We start from the raw sequence: 10,126 nt of genomic DNA on the forward strand, positions 1-10,126 counted from the left end.
TTACCTGGCGGGGCTCAGGGCAGCTCAATCGATGGCACTCTCAGTGGCTGCTGATGAACTTCCCTCTCTGACAAGGTGTATCACTCAGACCTGTCGCAGAGCAAGACTGTCTGGCATTTCAAAGCACCAATGAAACTGAAGGCTTTTTTTTGTCAAGGTAAACTGAGCAGACCGTGAATACACTGTAAGAATGTCCACAAAACATTTGTGTTTTCTAAATGATTTCTCCGCCACCAGTAACTTGATGGCAGTAAGTAGAGCGATGTGTAGCGCTCAGCACTCTTGAATGCATGTATTACCAATTCATGCACGGGTCGAACATAAACTGTAATTATATTCAATCATACAGAATAAGAAAACACTGAATAACATGCTTCTGGCATGTCAAATCTGTTCTCATCTGCAAGCATATTTTCTTATCATCTGGCTGCCACTTCCCTTCAACCTGAAAAAAAACCCTGAGAAGGATGGAGAGATGGAGGAGCAGTCAGTGTGAAAGAGGAGGAGGAGAAGATCAAATGGCAGGGCGGCTATGAGATGTGTGTCTGATGCCTTTTCAGACTGCGCTGTTTTGGCCGCCGCACCAGTCAATCACGATTACAATGGCGAGGAGAGATGGGAGCAGTGGTGCAGAAAGAGCAGGAGTGATAATTACAATGCAAGGGACAAGATAATGGGAACACGCTGCACTCTCCCAATCATTTCATGTATCAGCTGCTGACTGACCCTCCTCCCCCCTTACTGACAACCAGCAATCACAGGTCATATTTGTGAAATCCAAAATGGATTAATTTGATGAGAGTAGTGGGGGTTGTGATCCGTCTCTGTGTACGCACGTGTTTTTGTGCACAGTTTTGTCAAATGTCAAAGAATATTTACTTGTACTTTTCCCCGTGAAATAAGCACAAGAGCATGGCATTATCACTGCAGCATGAAGAGGAGAAGGGCTGTGATCACCGCCTTGTACGCAGGCTTGTTGCATTGATGACACAAGGCATCCCAATCCCTGATTACAATTTGGGCATTTACATCTAAAAGATCGAAAGTCATTTACCTCCACATGTTTTTTTCTTTTCAGCCATAATCTATCTAGTTGCATAGACAAGTATCACTTTCTCAAATCATATCAGAATTGTAATCTAACAGGTTATCCCAACTTTTTCTTCCCAACTATAGTGTCTTTAATCTGTTTTCAACCAGACTGATTTAAAATGATATCTTCTACACCCATTACATGTCGTGCAGTACTGCCTAAACCTGGCTCCCATTATGTGTAGTCCTTCACCATGCTAGGAGCAGTACATGCTATCCCACTGCTTCTCTTAAGTATAGGCATCTGAGAACATTAATCATAGGCTCGTCTAAATTAAATTAACCATAAAGCGTAAAGAGGCTTAATGAAAATTAAGTTGTTTATGATGTGCATGATTACAAGGGTATCTCCTCTGTACTGGAAGTACTACAGATGAGCAATAGGATTTCAGCCATTTGAAAAAGGGACAACTCTGATCACTCAGTTGATGCCCAAAAGCATTCAAGCAAAGTATATAGGCACAATCAATCATGGCACTGTTATTGAGGGAAACATTTTGAATTTATTAGCGCTACATCGAGTGGGATGAACTAAAATTGTATTTTTCTTGTCTATACATTTGTTTTATTAAGCCTTTGAATTATGGCATGTGTAAACTCCATTTTAAGATAAAACAAACCAATAAGTCATTTTAGCCAATATTATGAGATATATATATATACATAATAATACATTTAATTTTTATCGCACTCTTCCTTCAAAAGAATCTGAGTGCCACACATAATAAAAACAAATAAAACCGATTAAAACATAGTTAAAGCAACCCATAAAAATAAAAAAGAATGCAATAGCTGACAATAAATTAACTCAAGGTAAAAAATGCCTTCCTGAATAAAAAGGTTTTCAGGCCAGTCTTAAAAGAGTTCAGTGTCTGAGTTGCCCTCAGGTGGTCAGGGAGACTGTTCCACAAGCGTGGCGCTGCCGAGCAAAAGGCCCGGTCGCCCATGGTGCGGCGCTTGGTGTCGGGGACCCGAAGGAGCGAGCGTCCTGTGGATCTGAGGGTGCGGGTGGAGGTTAGGGGAGTGATAAGTTCTTGCAGGTAGGGGGGTGTATGTCCGTTGATGCATTTATAGGTGAGTACTAGGACTTTGTAGTTAATCCAGAATGAAACAGGGAGCCAGTGCAGTGAGTGGAGAATGGGTGATATGTGGTCATATTTCCGAACTCCCCTCAGGACCCTGGCAGCGCTGTTTTGGATATATTGTAGTTTTGTGATGTTCTTGTCAGTGATCCCAGTGTAGAGTGAGTTGCAGTAGGCCAGTCTTGAGGAGATAAAGATGGCACATACACATGCTCTTGCCCAAGTGCAGTGTTAGCAACAATATTCCCAGTGCTAGTGCAAATAATGCTGTGTGCTTCGGCCATTTAAGAACACCTGTATTAAGCTTAATCATTTCAGGCATGCAAAGGAACCATAGAACAAAACAAAAAACACTGAATACTAAAAGTCTTGGAGAGCATTAATTGCGTCTGCTTGCACAATGTCAATCAACTGATCCTTACCACCAAAGCTGTTCACACAAAAACATGAGAAGTGGATGATGGAGATTACAAATCGGTCTGTTTAAACAAGTTTCAAAGATAAGGTTGCTTTTCCTCCTTGGCATCAAACAAATGACAAAGTTGCAAATCCATTTCATGCTTTAGCAAAACTGAGCACACTTTGAAAGACTGAAGGGTGGATTACCTTGTTTAACCCCATATGCAAGGTTGGACTCTAACACACGACATTGTCCCCTTGTATCCCACGAGAGAGCGCTCCCAGAATGCAGGGTTACGTGTGGTTACTAGAGCCTCAAAAAGTAGGACGGGAGCCAGAGCCTTCAAGCTCCTCTTCTGTAGAACCAGCTCCCAGTTTCAGTACAGGAGGCAGACGCACTCACCACAATACGAGTTTATCTGGCTCAGGTCTGCCATGGTCCAGCCCCTAGATATGCTGCTATAGGCCTAGACTACCGGGAGACTTCCTAGGATACACTGAGCTCCTCTCGCCGCTTCTCTCTCTCTCATTACTAACTTTGCTAATTGAATCTTTGTGCTTTCTCACCTTGCAGGTTTCCATGGATCGTGGTTATATCTGGACCGTGGCCCTGGCTAACTTAACCCACTACTACTATAATCATCATCAGTCACAATTCTATTGCTCATACCATTAAATATGTCCATCCGAGACAAGGGATCCCTCCTCTGTTGGTATGTAGACATGCACAGACAAAAAGGAAGGTTGAAGAGAAAGAGACCACACAGTTAAAGCTGCCTGAGGGAGAAGGCAGAGCTAATCCGTGGTTATCAACACTTTTAAGCCTGCAGACTTCAGAGCCATTTGCAAACGCTCTCCATTTCTATTTCGCCTTCCCTTTTCACTGGCACGCAAAAAGATGCTCGTGCTTCCACCTGAATCCGTGACAGACTACTGCGAGGGGCAGCACAGTAATGGTTTCCAGGGAGACAGCAAAAGCAATGCTCCGAGATGCAAAGGGATACAATGCGTCACGCCCCATTTCTGCTCCCAGGCACCAGCCCCCGAGTAGCAAGCTCCTACTTGAACCCGTGGTTGTCACATCATCTCAGGCAGTAACAACCGCCGATACTGTTCACACCCGCTGATGAGCGTCCGAGTAATATATGGCCTTTTAATATATTTCAGTTTTATTTTTAGGGCAATTCTGTAAAACTAATCAATTCAGAAAATAATGTAAAAGTGTTCTAAAAAAGTCAACTCTGTTTTTAGTCCTTGGATTTTTAGAATACAATAAAGTAATAATATACCCATGAAAATAAATATTATTTTAAAGGGGCTCTCGAATTCAAAGAATATGTTAGTCCTGCTACTGCAATCCGCCATCAATGCCCCTTTGAAATATTAAACATTCTTCATGTTTTTGTTATCCAGCCTCAAGGCCACGACTAACCTGAAATGTCAATTTTTTTAAAGCATTTATAGAATACGTTTGTGATGAATGAATATATTGAAGTATGATGTTTTTTATGATTTCTATAAGTATATTAATGGTACCACTGAAACCGTAATAGTTAACATTTACTACACATGCCAACATGTTAAAAAAAAAGTGTGAGTTTATCATAAAGGCTTAATTTGCCATGAAAAATGTATCAAAAAGGAGTATGAGGTAAAAAAATTATGACAGTGGACACATCGGTGGCATATATAAAAATAAATTGTTGCCGCAGGATAAGAATGCATTAATGTTGCTTTGTAACATTCAGCTACTGACACGCATATTTATAGAAACCCAACTGAATCAATCTAAATGATCCAACAACAATTTCAAGGAGCAGGCAAGCCATGACATTAGGAAGAACTAATCAAGAGGGGAATTTGGTCTCAGTCTCTCAAAAAAGCAACATTCTGAACACACACACAAACACACACACACACACACACACACACACACACACACACACACACACACACACACACACACACACACACACACACACACAGAGTTTAATGTTAACTTTAAGGGCTTAGCATTCAAAGCAGAAAGAGCATGTGAACAGTTTTTGAAAAATGTTTGGTTTTCTTTTTTTAAACGATTTGCTCGGGTCAAAACACCAACATTCAATGCCTTCTGTGAAAAGCAGGATGATTAAGTAAGGCACAAAGAAAAAGAAAAAAATTCTCAGCTGAGGAAAAGATTACATTTTCAAATTGCAATTGCATTCAAAAGTGAAAGAAAGACAAAGTTAAGAGCAAGCAATGAAAGACACATTTCAAGTTCAGTATCGTCTCTCTTACTCAGTACATTTGTCTATCATCCTAATCCTTGTAGTAGCTCAGAGTCTTTGCTTCCTTCTTGCACGATATTGATTTGTTGCAGGTGAGGAAAGACGATAGCGGTCTGTTGCAGGTGCAGAGAAACAAACACCAAACATGCCTGGAGAAAGCAACAAAAACAAACAGAGCAGCGTCATGTCGTCATAGAATGCCGTGTATTGAATTTTACATACAACAGAGGGGAAAATAAAACGTATACCATCAGGAGAAAACAGAAACGAGAAAGATGGAAAGGCACACAGCAAGTCGAGCGTACAAAATAAAAAGTGCTGCTATATCTTTTTTACTTTCCAAAAGAGAGCTCTTCCCCCTCACTCCTGTTTCTCTGCACCATGCAGTCATTATTGTGACTTTGTTTCATGCAGGCGAGTGGAAGAGGTTCCTAAGTGGAAGTGGTGGAAACAGGCAAGTGGGTTTTGCCAAACAGCTTCGGGTGGGACCGGAACAAAAACACAATACGATGATGCCCCCTAGTGATGAATTCTGATAATGACAGAGTCAAATATTCTACCAAAAAAAACACATGATATTTTGTTACATCTAGCACCAAAGAATGGTGATGTCGCAAATAAAGTCCTATAGCAAGTTAACAAACAAAACCTGAAAATGCACCATGCAGCTTATTCTCTCTGTCCAGTAAGAGGGCCACTACCCATAATCCTGTTCCTACTGCTTGTCAGGATGACAACAAGAACAGAGAGGCCTGTGGACTGTGTGCGCACATGTACACAACTGGACCAGGGTGGTCTGCTGAAGAAGAAATCCAGACGGAAAAAGCAGAAAGACGGAAAAGCAAGAAACTCCGTGAGGTAAGGAAATAACATATTTGGTCTAAAAAAAAAAATAGTGACACTGAATTACAGCAAAAATTGTTTTCTTTAAACTTGATAGTTTCAAAATTAACAAAAAAAAAAAAAAATATATATATATATATATATATATATATATATATATATATATATATATATATAAATTGGCTGACATAAAAATGAACCTGTCTCAATTCCAGCCACTTTGTCAATCCCCCTTCTTAAATTGAAGCTTTTCTTCAAAGCCAGATATATAGTCAGCAATAGAAACTTTCAGTTTAAAGCTGAAAATGCATTAGTTTACAAATGCCATTGCCTCCGCTTTAGCATTGCATTAGCACTGAGAATATACATTTCAAGCTTTTTAAAAATGTGTTACTACTGGCTTGTTTTACCCGTGCAACCACCATTACCAAAGGCCAGATCAAATGTCCATAGCTCTGATGGCCACTCTGCTGAAAGGCTCCTACAAAGAATGGTAAATGGACCCGTACTTGTATAGTGCCTTTCTAGTCTTCCGAGAGGAGCTACCATGCAAGGTGCCACATCAGATTATCAACCATTCATACACCGTAGACGCAGCTACGGGAGCAATTTAGGGTTAAGTGTCCTGCTCGAGGACACATCGACATGGGCTGGCAGAGCCGGGGATCGAACCGCCGATCCTCTGATTGAAGGACGACCCTGCTCACCACTGAGCCACAGTCTCCCCAATGTAAAAAGGTCGACCTCGAGGGAACACCATGTGAGCACCATATAATACATTGTTCTTGGCTGAGGGAAGTAAATGCTTCGCCTGTACTTCACAATCACAAACACACGGAGTCCATGTGTGTCGTTTGCTAATTGCTGTGAACAAACATGGACTAGAAAAACGCTCCAGCGATCAATGTCTTATAATAAAGTATTTCATAAAGCAACTTAGGACTCAGTCACACTAGAAAGTGGAAGAAAAATCTAAATCCTTCATTCAATACTGTGAACGCACAAGCTCATAAACTAGATAGATTGTGCAGTTTACAGGAACATTTAAGCCACCTGATCGATCATGTATCCTGACTGGCGAGCACAACACAGGTCTTTCTCTGCCATGTCTAGCTAAAAAGATTATGGATTCATAATAGTATACTAATGTGCCAGAGCTTTTCTGTTTTTGTTTACTTCTCCTGCTATGACTTGCTGAATGGCTACACTAGAAATAAAGATGTATATGTCAATGTTCATCACAGTGAGTGTTGGCAGTATGAAGCTGCTTTCACGCAGGCTACTTTATTGACCATCTGGCCAAAAACAACAACATTCAAGAACACAGTTATCTTTTATCATTTGTTCCGGCAAACTGCAGCTACAGTAATACTTAATGTTAGCCCAGAGAAAAGGGTGATATTGTCAGTGTTGCCAGATTGGGCTGGTTTCCGCCCAATTGACCATGTGCTACGTCCCGCCCACGAATGCAGACTTGGCCTATCATAGCGAAGGGTTCCGCCAACTACCCGTCTCTCTACAATCTTATCAACCAGCGGTAATTTTACGGTCAAAGACACACAGATACAAAAGAAAATCTGTAAATTTCGTTGTGTCCACACACTCATATTATTGATTCATTTAATTAGAGAAATATTTGAGACATGAGTTGTATTCAATTGTCGTTACTAGGTCAGAAGGGAGGACCACTTACTGTCATGTCATGTCATCATCAAACTGCACAGCCCTTTCGACATGTTAATACACTTCTGTGGATTCTCCAGCATTACTTGAGGATAAAGTTAACAATTCATGTCTTTTTTTTTGTAATTGTAGCTTACTTGCATCGTTTGGTCCTTTCTCCAGCAAGGCCGAGATCCCCTCAGTCTCAGTGTTGCTAATTAGTAGCAGAAAGGCTCAGGTGCCTTTCCTAAGATGCGTTCAAGCACTCCTCGTAAATTCCCCACTGTCTTTGCACCCGTCATTATTCGTTGTTAATAAAGTTTGGTGCCATAAAATATTGAAAATACAAACCCACACGCTTGGTAGGTGGAATTCCCAGTTCAAGAGAACAATATAGATTTAAAAATAAAACACAATCTACTTCAATGAGGGCTTATAGATGTTATTGAACTCACTTCAACTCATATAAACGCCAAAATCCCACATAAGCCATGTTATCAATGGGAGTGTTTCCATGTAGATCTGGGCTCAGTGCTGTTACCCGTGGCCAGAAGCAACATTGCAACAATAATGATCTACTGAAAGGCATCAGGGCAGAAATCAGGGCGAGAAATGTGACATCCACATGTAGTTCCAACAAGCTGGTATGTATCATAAAACACTAATTTAAACATCATTTTATTATTATAGTATAATGGTTTCTGCCGCAACCATTGTATTTCAGGGACTGCCATTGAACTTCCTTTGTCAGCCAAATATTGCTTATTATCTACCTGTCCTGCTAGTAGCCTACATGCTGCAATCTGTTAAAGCATTTGCTATGTCTGCCCGTCAATGCCACATTTAATAGAAGTACACTCATATGTAAGATGTATTTGTATTTGTCATACCAGCCTTTAAAGTTATTCAAATGCAGACAAACAAACATAGCTTGAAGCAACACATCTATTCCTGTAATATGAATGTGTATTTTCAGAGTGGACTCATTGGAGACTGTGTTTACTGTGCAAAAAAATCTACTGTCTGAGTCTGTTCTGAAACAGGATATGCTGATTTAAGAGGGTATTAAACCAAAACAAAAAATGAACCGAACCTGAAGTGAGAAGTCGGATAGAAAGGAGTATGGTAAGGAGAGATGGTGCAGAGTGAGGGCAGGGGGAAATGCAGCAAGAAGGGAAAGACTGGGGGTAAGTTGACAGAGGGAGAAATCCTATGGGGATGAAGGACGAGTGAGCTTGAGAGACAGTCTGTGAGAGTCTGGGTGAAAAAGGAGGAGAAACGAGAAAGCAGAAGTCTGACTCTGACAGTGGAGCACTGAGCTCAGCTGATGGCCCTTAATGAAGTACAGCAGCTGTGAATGGAGGGGCCCATACTGACAGGCCGAGTCCCACTCTGACGGATGGTGAAGAAGACACACACACACACTAGAAGACAGCTAAAATGTAAGCACACCAAAACTATAATAGACGTGCCGTGCAATGAGTAGCAGAGCACTGAATGACAGAACATTGTCAGGATTCTCGGAATGCATTGCACGGTGAGCATTTCCCCTTTTCTCCCTGGAGCGAACATTAGAAGATTTATTTTGCGGTCCGAGATTGACATGAAAAAAAAAATATAATAATTATTATCTCATCTTAATTGTATTTGTAACCGATTATTTGGGTAAAACATCCATGCCCCACCTGTTTTTCTAAGTCAATCATGTGGTTGACATTTTGGCGTAAGCATACACATTTATTTGGTTTCCACATGTTTGTCTTTTTGACAACTTATTGAACATATTTTAAATATTTCCAGCATTGTGGAAAATTCAATAGAAATATTGGAATACCTGTGGTGAATATTCCTCATTGTTACTGCTGGAGAATTAAGACATTTTCAGGCGCAATGTGCTGGAGAGTGAAAATATACAAAAGTTAAATAATGCTTTAAGAAATATCGGTTTTACAGGCAAGAGTTATTTTTATTTAAACCAATTATTTAAACCAGTGCACATTAAGTACACAACTTCCACCTGTATAACGTCTTAACAATGGAATAAGCTGGCCACTTTTGTGCAGAAATGTTGTAATAAAGGCCGACCGAGACACAGAGTGACACATTAAAGAACGTTGCAGTAAGTAAAAGTTATAGTCCAGGTGAAGTAAATGTCCAGATCAAGTTGCAGCTTTTGTTTTGATTGCAAAGTCCTCTCTTAAGGATGAAAACAGCATGTTTATTTTACATTCTGAATCATCCAAATATCAGGAGACACTTCCAAGGAGCCTGGGATCATTAAGAAGACGTAAAAAATAAGATCCCAAGCCTGGATATTGATCGTACTTCAGCAGCATTTCATAGCTCATTAGCGCAATGAAGGTATATTGAATCCACTGTGTGAAATAATTCAGTTTGAAGTAGGGCTGTCACGAAAACAGAAAATCGGATAAGAAGTAATACTTTGACTTTATTGTTTGCGTGTTTTCTTTATGAGGCAAAATACGAGTGTAAGGAGGTGGATACATAATCTGTAACAAAAACTGTATAAATAGAATGATTTAAAATGCTCTGGATTATTTACACAATATTATCATGTGTAGCATTAACATATCAATATTACATTTTTAAATAGCAGTTATTGTCAATACTTTTATCCCCCCCTAACACCCCTAGTTTGAAGAAAGTTAAGGTGGCCATATGTGGTACTTTTTATATACAACCCTTTAATGTGGTTTATGTATTTAAAGTAAGAAATAATGATGGGATTAAGGGACATTTACCAAAGGAAATATGACA

Source organism: Taurulus bubalis, assembly GCF_910589615.1.
Source record: "Taurulus bubalis genome assembly, chromosome: 3".
Taxonomy (NCBI): Eukaryota; Metazoa; Chordata; class Actinopteri; order Perciformes; family Cottidae; genus Taurulus; species Taurulus bubalis.